Raw genomic sequence first — 10,850 nt, forward strand, 5'->3', positions numbered from 1 at the left:
AAAATGCATCTCTCTGGAAATAAGCATCATTGAAGGATCGGGCAATGCTTATGTATGAAGTGAAAGGACAGTTGAAAGTTTCCATTTGCACGTTAATGATTCTGATAATATGGTGACAAAGGCAGCAGTCCTATGTAGTATTGTGTTTGACCGGAGAGTAGCGTGATCTGTGTCGGTGTTGGGCGCTCTGAGGGCGCATCCGGCTACATAGGTACATAGGAACCTCTTGTGGCTATAGTCCATGGATCGGGTTCGGCAGGACAGGGAACATGTAAATTTTATATGTATGTTTTATATCTTAATTACCTAAACGTATATTTATCCTGGTTACTTATTTACTGAGGTTTGAGTTAGTCGCAATGATTGTAGATACGTTGTACTATATTTAGTAAGTATTTGGAGGACGAGTGGCACGGGCACGCGCTTTATTATCACTTATGCAAGGAACGCGTTTGTTTATATACGTATTTTTGATATTCCGATAGGCTTAAGGGAGGTAACTTATTCAAGTAAAACGCGATATTTTTTGCGATGCCTTTTTATAACTCTTGTTTAATTAATTACATACGAATATACAGCTAATTTAAGATGATTTTTACCAGAAAAAAAATTTCGGAGAAAGATATATTGAGATTTTGATATTCCATAGAATGCGAGTCTCAATATATTTTCTATTGCAGGGGAGGTAATTAAAAATTTTAAAGTCTCCGAATTGGTCTTTGTTGTATCTATTTACGTTATTTTCAAGCTTATGGCGATTAAAAAATAATTATTATTAGTATTGCTCACATGGATATTGGTACGGATATATCGTGTTCATATAACTGTTACTACATCCATTTCATTCATCATTCAGGTCGGGCTACACAAATCTCGTGAAGAGGCCAGTAGGACCTGTAAACAAACTCTCATACACACTCTTCACTCATCGTGGCGCTCTCGCATGTCTGAGGCGATATATAATACTGTATATTCGCTGGTATTTTCGGTTGATATGTTTGATTGCTTAGGACGCAATGAATATAGTGTATTTATATTTAATCGAAGTGAGCTCATTGTTGTTTCTGGCGGTATTCAATTTCTGGTAATAGTTTCGCGATTAAAGACGTCGGTTCTCGGTTAGGTGTGGAATGTTCTTATTTGTTAATGTGCCAAGTGCTTAAAGGCGGTTTATCGCACTTTATTAGTCGGCGTTTCAAGAGAATGGGTAATAAATGCAAATCAGTAGGTGCTTAGAAGACTTAAGTACGGCAAGAACCACAACTCACTCTGCTAGGAACGATTACCACTGCCTGTCTGCAGCAGACGACAAATGATCTGCTCTAGCAGTGAATGTATGTATACCAGCTTGTAAACGCCATTGGCCAGTCTAGTGTTTATCATTAAAATATGCACATATTGGCTGCTTTCATGGAAAACGAGGCTTAATGCACGTCAAATAAGATTAGCCTGTGCACAATGATAAGCATATGCAATGCGAACAAGCTAATCAAGGACGACAACAGCGAACAACTAAGTGCCTTCAGCGCTTTGATTTATAATATACATTATGTCCTATGTTATATGGCGTATAGCTACTAATATATGTGTGTATAAAATATGTTAACCGTCTTTATTTTTTAAATAAATGAAATCATACTGAAACTCTACGAATTGAGGATTTACATGTTTTTATGAGCTGTCAAAGATTATTACAACAACAACAATTATCTTTTTAATGCAGACACTTAAAAGACTGTGGGTGCGGACCCAGGATCCTGCGATAAATCAAACGGAAAGGTACTTTAGGTACTTAAGCTACGTTGAAGAAACTCGGACATTGTTGACGCCCTGTCTTCAATAAATACTGTTTTTGAGTGAGGTTAAACTTACAAATGTATTTGTTAGCCAATTGACGGTATCGTGGTATTTTGAAATTATTTTTAAAATAACTGGGCTAAGCATTGGTTTCGGTAGAAAAGTACTGCAACAATTTCGCTAGATTTGAACACATTTTAACACTCCGCATTATGATATTTTGATTCAATTTTTCATATTATACCAAGTGAGTTTTCATTTGACCGCCTTGCGGATACAGATCCATTAGCATGTGCTTGTGTATTATAATAACAATTAATGAGTAATTTACTACTTACAGTATCGTTATTTTCATCAACATCATCGTTATCATCGGTATCTCATAGATCACATCATCAGCCACATAATCATCAGCTCAGCATCAGCATCATCATCATCAGCATCATCATCATCATCATCATCATCATCATCATCATCATCATCATCATCATCATCATCATCATCATCATCATCATCATCATCATCATCATCATCATCATCATCATCGTCATCATCATCATCATCATCATCATCATCATCATCATCATCATCATCATCATCATCGTCGTCGTCGTCGTCGTCGTCGTCGTCGCCCTCGTCCTCGTCCTCGTCCTGCTCCTCCGCCTCCACCGCATCATCAGCAGCAGCATCGTCATCAGCAACAGCAGCAGCATTATCGTCACTATCACCAACAACATCGTTATGGTCGTCATCGTCGTGATCATCATCATCAGTGTCATCATCATCATCATCATCGTCATTGTTATCGTCGTTGTTCTCCTCCTCGTCGTCGTCATCGTCATCATCGTCGTCATCGTCATTCTCATCATGAACAATTTCAACAACCGTAAAACCTATCGCTCAGCTCATTTTTGCAGTGAATTCGGATGTTATATCAAATCTTTTGATTAATAGAGTTTGCTGCTTAATGTATTAATAACTAAATAATAATGTTGATAATATTGAAAATAAATGGTTTCAATTTTATTTATCCGTTTAAGATGCAGTATTTGACCAAGTCAATTGTCGCTAAAAGTATTCATTACACATTCAATCCAAAAAGCGTTACGAGTTGCTATTGAAACTATAATCGCATTCCGATAAAAATGGTGTCTGTATTAGGGCCTGTTTAATTTCTACGCTTCATTGCAATTCATAAAATATTTTAAGGGTACCGGTATATCTAGACACACTCTGTTATCCAAACAATCCTTGTGATCATAAACAAATAAACAATGAAATATAAATAAAATTAGATGATAAAAAATGGTATCTTCCTTTTTGCTGTTGCTAGTTATCAACAGAGTAGCAAAACTTTTAAATATAAATTATATTCAATTCATAGCACGCTTAAAGATTTGAAGTTTATCTAAATCTATAAGCACAAACATATTTATGTTTGTTAATACAAAGCTGTAGCAGTTTTCTGATTGCGCTTGAAAAGATGTGATTGTTGTTGTTGCATTAATAGTATCATTAGTTTGTATTTCCAGATTAGGTATTCCACCATACATTTTGTTTTAATCAGATGTCTTATAATTGGCATTGCAATATTTCAATAGTGATGAAACATGATAAAATAATTCAAATATGAGTTATTTATGTGTATTTTATAATTGCTGTTAATCATAACTTAACTTGAGGGAAAATAAGCTGTGTCATTTTTTATTTTTTATTTTACTTATGGTTCAGACAACTCTGCTTTACTATATGCCGTAATAATTATAAGTTCCGTTCACTAAAGATATTGTTTTTCGTGTTGGAAAATTTAAATACGAAAAATATTTAGAGACAAGTGTGTTATGTTTGTTTGTCAATTATTTAATTGAAGTAGAAATAATACATCAGTGTACATAATTTTATTGTGTTGTTCCCTTCGTTCTTTACTTTAAAAATACAACTTAACAGCTTTGCAATCAACTGAAATAATATATAAAAAGTAAAAACAATAAACGTTTGGCTTCTTAATACGATATCATTTCAAACGCTGTTGGAAGGAACCATTGCTTATTAGAGGTTTACAAGGTAATTTACCCAAGTACGCAAATGTAATGGTCGATTGCCCTTAGGCATGATTCTGTTTTATTACTTTAATCCGGTTGTAAAAATGCATGACCGAAGGGTCATCAGATAAGCAAAAACAGGGCCAAAATCTGATAAAATAGCGCTGTTTAACTGACTGTACGAAAATCCGTATGTCCGAAAATTTAGAATCATGAAAACATAATATTTTGGCTTAAAAAGGAAATGTAAGAAAATTTAGAATGTAAGAGAAAATACGGTGGTTTTATGGTGTTTAATCGATTAGAATAGCAAAACCTAAAGACATTATCTCAAGTGTGATTTTCAAAAGATTTTATATGAATGTACACACACGGTAAAACTAGTCTATTAAAATGCAATACCTTCATTGGTTCTCATGTTTTTAATATTTATTAAACATAGGTATTTGTGACACTTGTTGTTATATAATATTGAATGTACACGCATACTGAACATAAATCATTAGCATAACGGCTAAGTTGGTTTTTACTAAGATTGCAATAGTGTTTATTTTATTATTATGAATCTTATGAGGATAATTTTGAAAGTATGACACAGAGTATCTGAAGAAGATATATACATTATCACATATGTTGTTGTTGTTGTGGTTATGTTTCAATATTTTTATGAGTATCATACATTCAATGACGAATAGCTATTAATTTGTCATACAAACACCATAATTATTATTGGATTGCGGAGATTAAACAAATCGATTCCCTAGTAACTGATATAACTGATACATTTTTTGAGCGACAATTTGAAACTAAATCTAGTATTATTTAAATTTGATTATTTTAATTGCAGACTTTTTTATTAACCCCAATTAATGTGTACGCAACGTTTCTTTTATTTAAATCGCTGAGTACGAAGCATCAAGCTATTTTTAATTAATTGACAGTGATCTTAATGTATGTCATAATATAAATTGAAATCAATCTTAATTAAGCTTGAGTGGTTGGTTTGTAATAAGTTTGGTAAATGTTGCTGTAGGATATGTATGCACAATAAATACTAACGCTCTGGCATATTGTGATGGTTATATGATTATATATTGCACAATGAATATGTGATGATGTTCTTGTGATAATATTGAGGCTATAATTAGTTTTTGAATTAAGCTAGCTAATTTCAAATAAGATACAAACACATCCCAATCCTAAAATTATCAGTAAGTTATAGTATTGTTTGCCTCTAGGCGCATAATTAATTGAAGGCCTAGTTTATCTGTTAATCCTCGCCCCCATGTGGTGTCCCAGTGGGTACACTGATATTAATACACGATGTATTGGTCCACAATTAAATCTCTTATAAAAACATGTCTCTCAGGTGACTGAAAAATGGATGTGTAGATACAACAAATACTACTACAACGGAGACTAAGATAACACATGTTACAATTAATTTGTCTTCCTTGCGTTCTTCTTATACGACAAACACTTCTAAACAAAAAAGCAAAAAGCCGCTACTGCTACTGCTTCGGCTACTCTTACTGCTATGCTGCCGCTGCCGCTGCCGCTGCCACTGCCGCTGCCACTGCCGCTGCCACTGCCGCTGCCACTGCCACTGCCGCTGCCACTGCCGCTGCCAGTGCTGCTGCTGCTGCTGCTGCTACTGATAGTGCTACTGCTACTGCCATTGCTACTGCCACTGCCACTGCCGCTGCTGCTGCTACTGATAGTGCTACTGCTACTGCTGCTGCTGCTGCTTCTACTGCTGTTGCTACTGCTACTGTTACTGCTACTGATACGGCTACTGATACGGCTACTGCTACTGCTACTTCTACTGCTACTTCTACTGCTACTTCTACTGCTAGTGCTACTGCTACTGCTACTGATTCTGATACTGCTACTGCTGCTGCTGCTGCTGCTACTGCTGCTGCTGCTGCTACTGCTACTAATGATAATAATTCTCCTTCTACTTCTCTTTCTACTATTGCTAGCGATGCTTCATAATTTATTTTTAAATGTATCATTTTGTTAAACAGGAAAGAACTGTTATATATATTTTCTTAAAGGTGTAAAGAATCTAAACTTTTCTGCGATTAAAGTTTTATTTAACTGGATTAGTATAGGCCACATAACAGACGCTATTGTACTGATTGTACTAAACACCATTTTGTCATAATCAACAGTTTTAACATGCCGCAGTTTCCTTCGAAGTTAACCTTTGATTGGAGTTATGTATAAAACATTAACAAGGTATTTGTTGACAGTTTGTTCTGTCACAATTATATATTAGTTGAGCCAAACGTGTGATAAAGATCCCTTTTGGGGTGGCGATAAATACTATTTATATTGTTCAACAGTGGGAGACTGAGAAAACATATGTTACAATTAATTTGTCTACTTTGCCTGCTTCTTCTTTATATATTTTTCTTGCTAATCGTTTAAGTTTAGTTTTAGTTAAGTAGGTATATCAATTTACATTTTTTGATAGATATTTATTTGGATAGTAATAGTATGTTTTATTTGACTTGACATCATTGAACCGGTTTATTCATTGATAAGATCGGGATCTCCACAGGTGTTTAATCTCGATTGTTAGGTGGGGAGAAGGGTCCGAATGATAATGTTGTCGTCGGCTTACGAATCACATTTCACAAGTTTTAGACAAATATGCATACGTTATAAACCTAATTTAAGTATTACATAGATAATAACTTATCTTTATTTTGATGAACTACGTTTAAGGTATAAAACTATAATTATCTATGTGTTGTGTGCCGCATACATACCATCTTGCTTTTTTAAATTTGATCACAACGGTTCGAAGTCATAAACATTCATTATGCATGGTTGCTAAAGCACAGTGTATACTAACTAACCTATGTTTATTGTTGTTTGCTAGGGTTTTGTTTTTTTTATTTGGGGGGGGGGGGGGGGGGGCTTTTATAGAAGATTTCAACTAGTCCTTCAATTAACGAAAAAAAATATATTGGTATAGGAAATATAAAAGAGTAATAGACAGCTTCATTCATGCTGTTCTATTATGGTGTTTTAACGCATATAATTATGTATGGTTTATGAAGCACATTGTATGCTACCGATGTTTATTGTTGTTTGATGATGATGTTAAGTTGGTGTTGCTGTTGTTGTTAATGATGATGATGAGGAGGAGGAGGAGGAAGAAGAAGAAGAAGAAGATGATGATGATGGTGGTGGTGGTAGTAGTGACGACGACGACGATGATGATGATTTTGATTATGATAATGAGATTTGAATTAAATTAATGCGCAAAGATTTTTCTTTTTAGCGGCCAAGTGCAGATATCTGCGCTCGGCCGCTGTAAGGGTTATGTAATATTTGCAATCTACATAGGAGTCAATAGCAGATACCAAGCACCATATGCTTATGAGAAACAAAAGCAAAATATTGGCAATCGCTGAAATCTCGAATATGACTTAATCATTTTATTAAATGAAAACCGGTAACTATTTTAAACGGTTATTATATTGCAACAACTTAGCGTTGTTTATCCAAAAGACCATTGTTATAATAACAGGGACGTCAATAGGCCAAACTATTCAGGAAATATGATTTGAGTCGTCAAGGATAGATTTTGAGATCAATGTACGTCCGATGAGATTTAAAAGGAGTTGGAGGCGTAGGGACAGATTCGTTCGAGTACGCGATCATTTGAGAACAAATAATGTTGAAGCTTTATCGGAATTCCGGAAATTTGCGATCGGTACCGATTTTTCCTGGTTCTTTTTTATTGATTCTGATAAGTTAGCGGCCGGCACGGACATAAATATTAACTGACGAAAACTTCTTCGCTACTTTCCGAAAATCTTCGACATGTTGCAAATATCCGTAATATTCCGCATTGTACTCACCAGAAATTGCAACTAGAAAGACTACAATAAATTAATTAGCTACGGCTCGGGCGGGGATTTACCTTTTATCCCTGTAAGGGACCTAATGCCCCAGACTACCGGCTATTTTTTCCGGAATTCGAACTTGATACACTTGATATCCCTGAATTAAATATTTATATCCGCAATTTTGATCTCTAGAGTGCTGACTGTTAGTATTGTATTTGACTGGAATGACTGTCGATTATGTGTTTTTAAGATTAAAACAAGCTTACGAAGAACTTTGTGTTTGCTTTTTTGTAAGCTTTCTTTTTTAAAATGTATTGTCCGCCACGGACGCAACAATTGACCAAATGTACCAGATTGTGGTCTCTTTAAAGTGCTATGTTTTTACTGCCGTGATATCTTTAACAAACTACACATTATTGATCGTGGACGTTTTATACTCTTATTGAATTTGTTTCCCCAAAATATGCTCTTCTATTAGTAGATGTTTAGGTGACGATGTTCTAATTATAGATCTTACACGGCCAAGAAACACTAGATAGGTCTTTGCAAAGAGAGCTGTTGGATATCGTGAATGCGTTCAATGTGGCCTGTTTATTTCAGAAAGCTATGTGCAATGTTTTATGGGGATTTCTATCAAATTGCCAATTGCAAAATTTGATTTAATTCATTCGGACCTACAAGCGGGAAACTTCTTCATTAAAATTCAATGGGCTTTTAAGAAGTTCGTTGAAAGGCCAAATTTGACGTTAAACAGCAACGCCGAAAAAATTGCTACTCAGTCTTATTTATCACTGTTTTTGTAAGATTTACCAGTAGACGTTCTTCAGTAAAATTAAGCAAACACACAGTGCCGACAAATATGGAAGGGTATTTAGGTAAAAATTACATCTTTCTTTGTGACTGTGTCATGATTCTTGATGGTACTTTCAATTAGTATGTAGACACCTTTTCATGCTTGATGACACGTACATCTTGCCTGATGTCCAATGTCTATTTACATTCTGCTTAATGGTATCATGCATGTGTACAGATGCAACATTTTTGTTCGTTAATTGCATGCTGCATATGCGTATGTTAGTTTGTGCAGAGAGACTTGTGCAATAGGCGCAGTGCATAATGGAATCAAATATTAATGCGTTTAATAAATTAACGCGATGGTAAGATGTGAGTTTCACCCAAGCACAAAGCAACATACTATCATGCATGATACAATGATGTCAATTGACAGTCATTCCGAAATGCTACGGAGGACTACGGACATTTACGGCGTATAACGGAAATTTTATGTTATAGGAGAAGTTGCGCACCTTTGTAAGATATTTGCTACTGAACCGAAATTAACCGCTTGTTTGTAGACTTAACTTTTTTTTGGTTAATGACTAACCATAATTTTTGTACAGTAATTTACCTTCAATAACCAAAGAAAGTCTATGGATATATTTCAATATATGCTACTAATGCATGTATGCAGAGCTCCAGATAAGACGCTTAAAGTCGTAAAAAATTGAATTAAATTTAGTAAAAAAGTAGACTTAAATTCTGTGCGTACGGTTACACATTGGAAAAATAAAATAAGAATTCAAAATGTGTGATCATTCGTAAAACTCAATATCAATGCATATAATGTAAACATTTTATCAATGAGTTCCCACTCGTCTAGGCCCTCATTACAATTATGAAATCAACAGCACTTTAACGTTATTATGAATAACAGACCATCTTTACAACAGTCGAAAAGCCGAACGTTTTCCATTATCTGGTCCTTTTATCGCAAAAAGTCTGCTGTAACCCGGCAATTGTCATGAGCTCTTCTTAGACTATAAACCTAAATGCGGATGTGCCAAAAATTATATTTACCTGAAAAAAAAAGAATTAATAATAGACTTTAAGGCTGGATTATTATAGAGTGTAAACCAAGATTTTGCTGAAAAAGTTATCTGGAACTTTGCATGTATGTTGAGAGGAAATCGATTACATAATTTCAAATTTACTAGAGTACTTTTATATTGCACCACATAAAATGCTATAAAACTATAATATTGAAGTGCACATATAAACTTTATTATAGATGGGTAGGTATTTCGTGTCAATCTCTTTCACATATGAAAGAGCTGTTGGTCATGCTGCTTTAAGTACATATAGATGCATGACACAATTTAGATTAAGCAAATAAAACACTAGATATTTGCCAAGAGTCAAATATATACGAGCAGTAAGAGCGTTATCGTGCACAGCGAGACTTACTCATGTAGAATTGAAACTCTTATTGCTTTCTTTCGAAATAATTTCATGTGTCCGATCTAATATGCAATATACCCGGTGTTTTTTTTGCGGATTAATGTTCCGTTTTAGATCCATAATTAACGAATGCCTCAATATTTTCAAAAATTAACACCGGAATAATGTTCACCGACATTTTTTCATACAGATTGGATATAAATATTATAGAGCATAACACAAAATACATTAAGCCCTGTTCTCCCGGCACACGTGCTGGACACACAGGTGGTTAGCGTGTGGCTATGATAATAATTAGTGAAAACATCTTTTTGAATGATAAATAATCATATTAAAACGAAAAATCAAATTTTCTTTAAAAAAAAAATCACTATCGTTTTATATATAACAAGGTATCCAACTCGAAATCATCCGAAAACGGGGTGCATCGTTTTGAGCAGCCATTACTAAATTAATTTTGCAGCGACTTTCATGACCCGGTCTTATTCAACGCAGAAATGAATTTCCTTTTAGGAAATGTATATATATATTGTTATATTTCTACACATGCTGGGTCAAATTTTAAGAAATAAAGCTATACATACTTCGCTTGACCCAGTTGTGATCGATCAGACCGTATTTATGAATGAAATCTCCAGTTGTAAAGACACAACTCCGCATTGGAGCAATGAAATCACTCTTGTGTTTAAAATGTCAGTTGGTTGAAATGTATGTAAACAAAGGTTTTAAAATGCGCTGGCAAGCACGGTAAGAATGTTTTTTTTCATACGTTTTATTGAATTATGGTATCGAGGTTCGTGAACTTTGCAGGGAAAATGCCCTTTTCCCCGTGAAGATTTCAGTAATGAATACTGTCTGATCGATCACAGCTGGGTCACGCGAGTTGTGTATCGTGTTATTTCTTAAA

This window comes from Dreissena polymorpha, chromosome 4 (genome assembly GCF_020536995.1).
Source record: "Dreissena polymorpha isolate Duluth1 chromosome 4, UMN_Dpol_1.0, whole genome shotgun sequence".
NCBI classification, from domain to species: Eukaryota; Metazoa; Mollusca; class Bivalvia; order Myida; family Dreissenidae; genus Dreissena; species Dreissena polymorpha.